This window comes from Akebia trifoliata, chromosome 5 (genome assembly GCF_017979445.1).
Source record: "Akebia trifoliata isolate Shusen 1 chromosome 5, ASM1797944v1, whole genome shotgun sequence".
Lineage (NCBI taxonomy): Eukaryota > Viridiplantae > Streptophyta > Magnoliopsida > Ranunculales > Lardizabalaceae > Akebia > Akebia trifoliata.
Window position 1 is genome coordinate 19,483,204 of NC_141379.1, and position 11,303 is coordinate 19,494,506.

Consider the following 11,303-nt stretch of genomic DNA (forward strand, 5'->3'; position numbering starts at 1 on the left):
TGGCATTGAAAAGTTATCCTTGGGACAAGCCTTGTTTAAATTCGTAAAGTCTATACAAATTTTGACTTTCCCATTCTTCTTGGGTACTGCTATAAGAATTGCTATCCACTTCGAGAACTGCACCTTTCTTATAAATCCAACCCTGATCAACCTGTTCACCTCATCATTCACCATTTTTCTGAACCATGGCACTAGTCTCCTTGGTTTTTCTTAACTGGCCTGAAGGTTGGCTCGACATTCAGATGATGACAGTTACCTTTGAGTTAATCCCTGGCATCTCCTCGATGGACGAAACAAAGATGTCTCGATTTCTCCTTAAACACTCCACTATATCCCTCAACTCTTCCGGCTCTAGCTCGGCCCCTACACCTATCTGTTTTCTCTCTTCTACGTCTACCATCTGAATACCTTCCAGATATGGGGGTCCACCTTGTTTGGTTACCCCCTATTGTAATTGTTATTGCTACACTTTATCCTTAAACGATTCTTCCCTATTCAACGCACACACTTGCGCCACTACTTGGTTACCCCGTATGCCCCACAACCCCTGCGGTGTGGGGAATCAGAAAACCTGGTAATATGTGGACGGAACTACTTTCATCTCGTGCATCCACCATCTCCCCAAAATGGCATTGTACGGAGAACTTGATTCAACGACCACGAGCCTGGTCATTAAGGTCACCGGTCCTACTTTGACTAGTAACACTATCTCCCCCCAAGACTAACTGGATCTCTCATCGAAGTCGATCAGCGATGCTCCTATTGGGAAAAGCACATTCCTGTTGAGGCCCATTTTTAAGAAGGTTGAAGCGTACAAGATGTCCACTGAACTGCCGTTATTTATCAGCACTCTCTTAACGTGAAGGTGCCCACCTGCAAAGTTACTACCAACGCATCATAATGGGGTCTTGCCACCCCTTCCAAATCTTTCTCGGTAAATGCCACCGTTTGTTCTCCAAAAGGTTCCAGTTTGGTAGGTCCATTCCTTGTTGTAAAAACGTGAATCAGATACTCAGCTTTCCTCCATTTTACTAGTTCACTAGATCTGGCCTGTCCAGGCTTACTGCTCTCCTATTTAAGGACAACATGTATCACAGCTGCCCTTCCATCCTGCCCTTCTACTGGAAGCTGTTCTATCCTATAATTTCTATCTTGAAATAGGTCTTCCCTCTATCTCTTGGGCAAGTCTCTAAACTTGCCCTGTTCTGTCAGCTTCTACAAGAATCTCCTCAGAACTTGGCATCTATTCGTGATGTGCGCCCACACCTTGTGATATTCACAATATCTCTCGTCCTGATTGATCTGGTCTCGAGGAAGCAGCACAGGCCACTCGAAATACGGTTCATGAGCAATAAGGGGCAATATTTCACTAAAAGGCATAGTGAAATATGTCCCAGTCCTTCTCCTCTCCCCATCTTGCTCAAACGAATTCTTTCTGTCTTGTCATTGCGACTGGTGCTATTTGCTAAGCTTTTATACAATATGTATGACCTTGCTCTTTTCTGCTGAGCTTCGAGGATCGTCTTTTAAGCGGATGTACTTCTCCGCTCTCTCAAATAACTTGCTCAAAGTCTCCGGCCTCTTCTTCACGAGGGATCTATACAACCTTGAGCTAGAGGATAGGAAGTTTTTGAACGCCAATACTGTTGTTTGCTCGTCACAACTCTCTAGCGACATTGTTTCTTCCCTAAACTTCCTAGTGAACTCTGTGAGGCTCTCTCCTGATCCTAACATCATGTTAAGTAGGGCGTTAACCTTTCCTCCACTTTTCCTATTACCAATGTACCGTGCGACGAAGGCAATGCAGAGCTCTTTAAATGATCTAATGGATCCACATGGCAACTTGTGAAACTAGGTCAAAACGTTTCCCTGCAAACTCGAAGGGAACAAACTATACATTAACCCTTCTCTCTCTTCCCACAATGCAAGCATCTATCGGAAGTGAAACAAATGCACCACCGAGTCCTTCGTCCCGGAATAAGGGGTAAACCGCAGTGGCACAAATTTCTTAGGGATCTCTTCGACTAAAATTTCTATTAAAAAGGGAGACTTTTGAATTTCCCAAATGGCTTGTGTTGTTGTTGTGCCCACGTCAACACTCTTCATTACTTCCTTTTATTTTTCTAATCATCTCTCTAACCTCTTCTCGAGTTAAACCTACTACGGGTTCAGTTCGAGTAACTACCGTAGCAACCTCCGTTCCATCTTCCCCTATGAGGATTAATAACAGCGTGCTTCTTTTTGTACTAGAGGCATGGTCATCCTTATTTTCGCCTGAGGATCCTTCGGCATGTTATCTCATTCTGCCTGCTGCCAGTCGTTGAGATGTTGACTCAAGTTCCGGTTCTATTCTACCAAATCGTCTATCTTCTTCTACATTTCATCTTGTTGCTTTCTCATAGCCTCCAACATCGTCAGAGGATGCGCGTCTACGGTCGGAGCTGCTAGTGGGGGCACATTGACTTCGTTTGTTCTTGTGGATCTCACCATTATTTCAACTGAAATCAATTTGCTACTGGTGTTCCCACAGACGATGCCAATTGTGTGCGGTCGAAATCTAGTGGACGGCTCTGACAGTCTCAACCCGCACTAATCAGAAGTCGTTCCTAGCGCCTCTTTCCTCACGGTGGCTTGGTACCTGCTATAGACACTCCGACGCTCAAGTTAGAGAAGTAACGAAACATTAATTAGTACTAGTTAGCTCTCGATCTCTCTAGTCCCCCCATTTTCAATAGGGTTTATTGTGTTATTTAACCTCTTACCTTACCCTAGGGTTTCCCCCTCTATAGGCTGCAATCATGGGATTTTTGCTGGTTCTGCAAGATTGCTTACCTAATCAGGATGTTCTAGATCGATCGAACTGTAGACACCCCATTTTTGCATCCGCCTGACTTGGCGATCCGTCACCCGGTTGCTGTGGATTCCTAATGATGAGCGCAAAAGAACTCGAAAGCTTGTGAGAAGTCTCCCTTCAATTTCCTTTGTCTTCTAATTTTATTCTACTATTTCTCCTCGACATGCGACATAGAATTATGCACGCTTAGGATATCTGCCCCATACACTCGATTTAGCAAGTACGTACACTTAGGCTCGCTACACATTTGGACAACTTAGAAACCTCGCTACGCTAGGACCACATAACCTCGAGACTTAGAAATAATCACGTTGCAATTAAAAGAAACTTCACGCCAAAATAGACAAAAATTGATAAAATGACAAAAATACCCCTCATGAATTTCGAACCTTCGAAAAATTTTGAAAGTACCTCTGTTGCATTCAAAACATGATTTTGAGTCTAACGGGACCTAAATCGATGAAATCGAAGGAATTTATGAAAAATCGCAAAATGAGCGTAACGCCCCTCAATGTCCGACTCTTAGAAACCTTGACGCTTAGGAAAACACAATTAAAGAATTAAAAAGACTTCAATAAAAACCTCGAATAATCAAAATTAAATTAAAATTTACAATCAAATAAAAAAAATTCAAATTGAAAATAACCATTAAGCTAAAATTAGAATTTAATCGACAACTTAAAATTTAAGATCAATTCAAATTAAAATTCAAAATTAAATCAAAAATAAATTTTAAAATCAAATTAAAGATCAATTAATCAATCCGAATTAAAATTCTATCAAAATCCAACTAAAGCCAATCAACAAATTAAAAAATCAAAATTCAAGCTTAAATTAAACTCAATCGACCAATCAATATCGAAATCAAAACATAATTAACCAATCGAATTAAAATCTTAATTTAATCAATCAATCAAGATCTAAAAGTGAAACCCAATTAATCTATCAAATTAAAATCAAACCAAAATTAAAAATTGTAACCCAAACCATCAACCAAAATTAAAAATCGAAATTTAATCTACCAATGTGCCACGTGTTGTGAAGCGTGGGATCATGATCCCATTCTTTCTAAACTTTAAAAGAGAGATATTCCCTCTTTGGTTTGGTCAAAGAATAACCAAATAAAAGAAAGAATAAATAAATAAACAAATAAAGTAGAACAAACAAAAAGGGAAAAGAAATAAATGAAAAAGAGAAAGAGATAAAATAAAAAATAGCAAGAGAATGCTATAAATGGAGAGAGCTTTCTCTCTTGAAGGAGGAGACAAACCAAGAGGAAATGCTGACATTCTCTTAAAAGGGGAGAGGTCTGACGTTTTGGACAAGAGGAGGCTGTTCTCTTTCAATTTTTGCTCCCACAACTCACACACGGCAGCAAGGACATAAAGAGCAAACTTCTGAAAAACAAAAGAAAAGAAAAAGGGAAAAAGAAAAGAAAGAAAAGAGGAGAGGAAGGAGTGCTACCGGGTTCGTCTTTTCTATCAGCCCCTTTCATCATCTCCATGCAACTAGCAGCCTCACACATCACAGCCACTGTCATCGTCTTCATCACCCAACCAAACACAAACTTCTTCTTCTTCTTCCCCCTCCTCCATTAACACTCAGTGGAGGTACAAACCATCTCCTTCCCCATTGACAGTAGCCCCAACTTTGGCCTCTAAAACAGTAGTCAATCACCTTCTTCCTCCTCTTCTTCGCAGTTGCATTCCTTCCTATTCCATGCCCAAATCAGCAATAGTTCTCCTCTTCAGCCATTAACGTGCCCAACCCTCCTCACCAACTCTTGAAAATTGATCCCTCATAGCCCATTCGGTCTCACCTTCCCTCATCAACATCACTTTCTATCATCTTCTTCTTCTTCTTCTTAGACGCCCAGAACAGCCCTTCTTCACCATTAACAACCCCAAACAGCACCCCTTTGCTGTCCCATTCATGTCCTCCCTTTCCTACAGCCATTATAGCAACCCATAACAGCCCCCAAACGCCCCATTCACTAGCCATCCTAATCTCTAATCAACAGCCTTTATAATAACCCGAAACGCCCCAACAAACGGCGATGTTAATCATCGATTAGAAGCCCTTACAACAGCCCCCAATACTCCATTTTACCTCATAAACAACAGCCCAAAACGTTCTACCAGCATACCTGCTCTTTTCAGCTCTACCTTATCTCGTTTGGCGTCACAAACTTCTAGCTTTGGGTCTTCCTCACAAGTTTCTCAGGGCTTGGTGGGCACTCGAGCACTCTAAAGGAATACCCATAACAACTATATTTTCAAGGTAAATTTCTTAGTCATTATTTTTTAATGATTTGTTTCACGTGTAGATTACTTGGAATTTTTTTTTGTGCTAGAATTTTTGGAGACCTTGGTTGGATGCACATTTCACATTCATAAAACCAAAGTTTAAAGTCAATGTTCTAATAATATGCGCGAGGGTTGACTTATTGATTTTTTGTACATGAAAGTCCACAATCGTTTTTAATGAAATTGACAAAAGTCGACTTGCTGTTTTTTTTTCATGTGCATTAGAAGTTTCAAAATTGTTTTCTTAATTAAATTAACACGAGTCGACTCGCTGTTTTTTTCATGTATATTGCGATTTCAAGTTTTGATTTTTTTATAAAATTGCCACGTGAGTCAACCCATTGATTTGCATATGTATTAGAATTTCAAAATTAATTTTTAGTATAGTTGCCACGTGAGTTAACTCACTGATTTCTATATACATTGGAATTTCAAAATCATTTTTTAATAAAATTGTCCCATGAGTCGACTCACTGATTTGTTTGTATATTGGGGGTTTAAAGTCGGATTTTGTTTATACAAAAGGATTTGAGTTGACTTATTGATCTTGTGGACATAGGACTATGCGAAATTCGAAGAATTCACGTGGCAAAAATGAGCTTTCTTGAAAAATCATAATTTGTTCATTTTGGGAATTTATGGACTTTTCATCAATTTAGTAATCTTCCTAAAATCATGATTTTCCATTTTTGGACAATTAATTTGTAAAATGTTAATTTGGGAAAGCCAATGTTGATAATTTTTCTATCTTGGAAAATTCTTTTTACAAATTTCTAAATTGGGACTTTCTTATTTGGAAATTTCTATTTCGGGAAGTTTGTTTTTCCAAATTTCCAATTTGGGAGCTTCTCATATTTTTATAAACTTTCAATTTAGGAAATTTCAAATTTTCAATTTAGAAACTCCTTGAATTCCCAAATTATGAATTTTATGTTCTCAATTTTCCATTTTAGAAAACCTTTGCAAATTCCTTTTTTTGGTCTATTCAAAAAATTTTCACATGTTGCCATATGGATTTTGGAGTATAGGTTAAGACTAAGGTTTTTTCAAATATTTTCATTTTTGTACGGAATTCAAGATATGGTGTAATATTTGTGGAATATTGGCATTGAGATTCGTTTAGCACATTCGATATAATTTGATGGTGATGGTGATGATGATTAGACCATAGTCTTGACTTTAGTCTCTATCCGTTGACCGTAGCATATTTTGAATCGTAGTAGAGACCGATCATCTCGATCGGGTGGGTTCGGTGCCTAACACCTTCCGAAATCCGTAATCTGACCCCTTACCCATTTCTCTGATCCGTGGACCGACTCGATCCATTTCGAAGTCATTATGGTTCCTAGACCTAAACTAGGTGGTGACTCCTTATTCCCTAAAAGCCCCCAATTTACCAATCGGACCCCTCACTACAGAGATCTCCTCCGAGATTTACATGCACACAACAGTATTGTTGTTTCCTGGCAGGACTGGCCTTGCTTATCGTTACGCTGCCCTGCTAGCCAGGCTAGGGAGGTCTCCGTTCTGACCTACCCTGCTTGCTGGACAGCGTCTTATAAGCTGATCTGGCCTCATAAGTTGATCTGTGTCAGGTACCACTTAGCCGGCTTGGACATGTGTAGGGTTAAGATCGTTGCGCAATTATTTCCCTTTACAATGACGGTTAACAAAACCATTGCTAAAAGGTTAATAATAATATTTATAGTGTTGAAAATAAATAAACCATCGCTATTAAAAAATATTTAGCGACAGAAAATTAAGACCGTCGCTAATAATTGTCAAATTGATTAGTTTTTAGTGATGGATAGTATTTTTATCGCCATTGTGGGCTTTTAGCTACAATTCTAATATCCGTCGCTAAAGATCACATTTTTTTAGTGTTCGTTGCACTGTTCATTTTAATTCCCAAAACATGCATTTCGAGTGAATTCATCACTTTTATAATCAATGAATTCATTGGTATATTTACGAATTCGTAGATATTAAAAGTGACCAATTCATAAGTTCATAGGTTATAAAAATAACAAATGTATGTTTTGAGAATTATAATGGACAATGTACTGAATGTGGAATTTGGTCATATTCAGGGCATGAAAGAGAGATTCACCATTTTCTTTATTTTTAATTGGGATGTAATAAATAAAAGTTGGGGTGCCAATAGCAATTCTAAAAAAATTCATATAGATAAATACTTTAAAATAAAATAAAATATATAGTAAATAATATTATAATAATATAAGTTATTGGACCTGGTTAGGCTACTCGACAGGCCTAGTTCTCGAGCCTGGCCTGATAACTTAACAATGCCTATAAATGGGCCAGGACCAAACCTGGCCCATTGGCAGCCCTACCTTGTCCAAAAGAGTTAAACCATTGATAGGCCTCGCACCAAATACCCGACGTAAGCTTGTCCACGTGGTACACATCTAGGGTGTTGACGTGGAATGAAACATAATTTGACTTTGTCCAAGTAAAGGAAAAGGAAAATACAAGCAATTAAATTAAAGAAGCATTTGAGAATAGTAATTTAGTTTAATGTTTCTCACAATTATATACTAAAGGCAGGTTCTTAGTTAAACCACCTCTAATGATATTAGGTGAGGAAGGTGAGTTTCTCTTCACTCATTCCATTCCCAACACCAAAAAGTCAAATAAGTTTCTATTATTTGAAACAAAGACATCTCATGTAAATCATCTATATGTCGTTTTTGTCAAAGAGCTTAGAAAACAAGCCATTTTTGGGGAGCAACATTAAGAGAAGCAATCCTTAGCAATGGCAGAGCATCAGAAAATCCATCCCTTGATGAACGTCGAACCACCACCACCACCACCACCAACGACACCTTTGATATCTCATGAATCAAGAAAGTCGGAAAAAGGTGATCCAATTGAACAACAATATTATACTCCATTTCGTCGTACTATACCCGTGATCCACACAAAACCTCCAAAGAAGAAAAGTTGTTGTTGCAAGTGTATGTGTTGGACTGTAAGCCTACTTCTACTCCAAGTGATCATCATCGTGGTAGCGGCCATTGTTCTCTACCTTGTCTTCGAACCAAAGCTTCCAAAATACTCAATTGATCGATTAAGAATCTCCGAATTCAGACTCAACACCGATATGAGCCTCAATGCAAGATTTGATGTAACGATCACTTCAAAGAACCCGAACAAAAAAATTGGAATATATTACGAGAAAGGAAGCCGCCTAAGTGTGTATTACACAAATACTAAACTATGTGAAGGGTCTCTACCAAAATTCTATCAGGGTCATCAGAACACAACGGTGCTTGATGTGACATTAACAGGTGAAACCCAGTATGGAAGTAGTTTGTTAAGTAGTGTGTTAACGGAGCAACAACAGACGGGGAGTATACCTTTGAATCTAAGAGTTGATGTACCAGTAAGGGTGAAACTTGGGAAGTTGAAGCTTAGGAAGGTGAGGTTCTTGGTTGGGTGCAAGTTGGTGGTGGATAGCCTAACAGCTAATAATCTTATTAGCATTAGAACAAGTAATTGTAAGTTTAGGTTTAAGCTTTGAGTTACCATTTTATGTTTTATTATGGATTTAATAGGTTCAATTTTATTATTATTATTATTATTTTTTCCATGAAAGAATTGGATACTATATATTATGTTTTCATCCTATTTGTTGAGATATATATATATATATTTGTTATTTAAATCAATGTTTTATGAACCAAACCTATAATTGGATCACCATCGTATCCTGGTTCGATTTGGTATTATTTGTGTTATGTAGTGAATATGGTCTGGAGCATTTTTTGTCTGAAACAGACACGTTGGGTCACAAAGGCTGGTGTCGATGCAAAATAGTATAATCAGAGTAAAAGATAGATTTCCTAACTTTAAAAATAAATAAATTAAGATTTAACTTTTTTGGTCAATTTTGTGTTCTTTTTTTAGTGTGATGGTGAACGAAGAGAATAAAGATATTACAATAGCAATATCTTAATGATCCAATTAAAACATGGGTAATATATTAATATTAATGTCCAACATCATTACACCCTATAATTGTCTTTTTGTAATTGCTTACTCAACGATTTAAAGAAGATTAATCTTGTCATGCAAAGATTTATGGATTGTTGGTGAATGGAGAATTTGTAATGAAGTTCAAAAAGTAGGTTTTTAAAAGAATTATTTCAATTTTAAGAGAGAATCTATAAATAGTACTCGTGGCCATGTGGCAAAAAAGGGAACATGGAGTTGGAGATAACATTTGGGAGTCAAGGGTCAACTCCACGTATACCTTGAACCGGAACTTAAATAAAATCTTAGTTCCGGTTCTTATCCACTTCAATTATGGGTGTAGACATCCCAATTTATCAGGACCGAGCCCAGAAACTATCGAAATTCAGTTAAAAGAGAAGCCTAAGTCAAATCTTTAAAATGGATCGAGTGGAGCCCAACTCCCCAGATCAATTTTCAAGCTCATTTAAGTTAGGCCTTGGTGTACCCATAGCCTAGAGAAATTTTTGCACGGAACCTTGGGTACGTCAACAAATCCGACAAAATTTGTATTCCAGCACCCCCAACCGAAGGCTCATTCAGTTGGAGTTTGTTAGAGCATATGTGCTTACAGATTTGCTTTAGGGAAAATGACTCCTTAAACCCCCTCTTAATGGCTTATTTTTCACGAAAATTCCTTCTCCTCCAATCCATAACCTTGCATTAGCCCCTCACCATTCTTTAAAGCATAGCCTTTCTAGACTTTTACATCTTTTAATCTTGACTCCAAGTCAATTATTGGTCCCCACTTGAGTTGAATTACCTCCTTAACCACATCTTGTTATGATCAAATTAGAGGTGATTTACTTAGGTGCCCCCAACCTTTCTCACAATTCAAAGTCAATTCTATTGAGTCCAATGTAAATTAACCAAGCACAAGAGGCTATGACAATTTTGCCCACCTAAGAGAAAGTTCTAGAATTTGTGTACAAAGACACTCTTATCCCTAGATCGATAGAAATCTAACTTGGTAGAAAGTCAAAAATATACAAAAATCAAGCATCGATTTACCTGTCATTTGGCCTATTTTTCTTCAAAATCTAGGGTCTAAGATCATTTTAACCTCCCTCGAGAATTCTCTAAAAACTAGTGGGCTTTTACTATCTTATTTTGTAATCATCATGATTGCTTAGACTCATAGGTGTGTAAAAAATCATTAAAGCCAATTTGATGAGGGGTAAATGAGGTCATTTTATGTGGTTTTGGTGAGAATATTGCGAACTCTAGGATTGAGGATAAATTTATCCCCAAGAGTCTCCCAAAAACCTATAAATAAGACCCATGCCTGGGGAAAATGGAATAAAATAAGAATTTGAGTTCTAAAGTTTTATCCAAATCTCTTTTCAAAACTTCCCAACCTCCCCAAATTCTGTCCAAATAACCACTCATCCATCCCAAGTAACTAAACCTAAGAAGAAGAAGACCAAGGTGGGGCTAACACACTTCTCCCTCTACTTTCCCCATTCTCACTCTCCCCCTCTTTACTTTGTAAGCATTTGTTTCCTTATTTTCAAGTTTTCTTTATTAATGTAGTTCTTTAGATTCTAAAATGAAGGCTTCGAGGTAGAGTGTAATCCCCCCTAGTGAGGTAATCTCCCCTTATAACTCTCTAATAAGATCCTTAAGAGCATTTTATATTCCATAGCATTAGATGTCTTTATTTCATTTACTTTCTTTGTAAGTTTTAAATTCATAGTATAGATGTTTTGTTTATTTACTTTTCTTGGAATTTAAATTCCTAGAATAACAACTTTCTTGTTTTCTTATGGCATAAGAGTTAAAGAGTAAACTCTCTTTGTGTTGACAAACCATTTACCCCAAAAGACCGATCTGATGAGGAAGGCACAACCATGAATATAAGAGAGTCACGGGTTGAATTGGAATACGATACATGAACATGTGACACTAAGGAATAGAGGTGGATAACACGTCACTCAGCACTCCCCTCACCCATAAGGGTGGGAAATACCTTCGAGGAGACTCTAACCCGTGACATATATGAACCCAACACTCTAATACCATGTTGACAAATCATTTACCCCAAAAGATCTATTTGATGAGGAAGGAATAACTATGAATATAAGAGGGTCATGAGTCGAATTGGAACA

General features: G+C 37.7%; 1 pseudogene; it reads left to right on the plus strand.

The window, feature by feature from the left end:
- The first annotated feature begins 7,591 nt into the window (after positions 1-7,591).
- Positions 7,592-8,755, plus strand: LOC147401605 (NDR1/HIN1-like protein 6 pseudogene; annotated as a pseudogene).
- Positions 8,756-11,303: the final 2,548 nt, after the last annotated feature.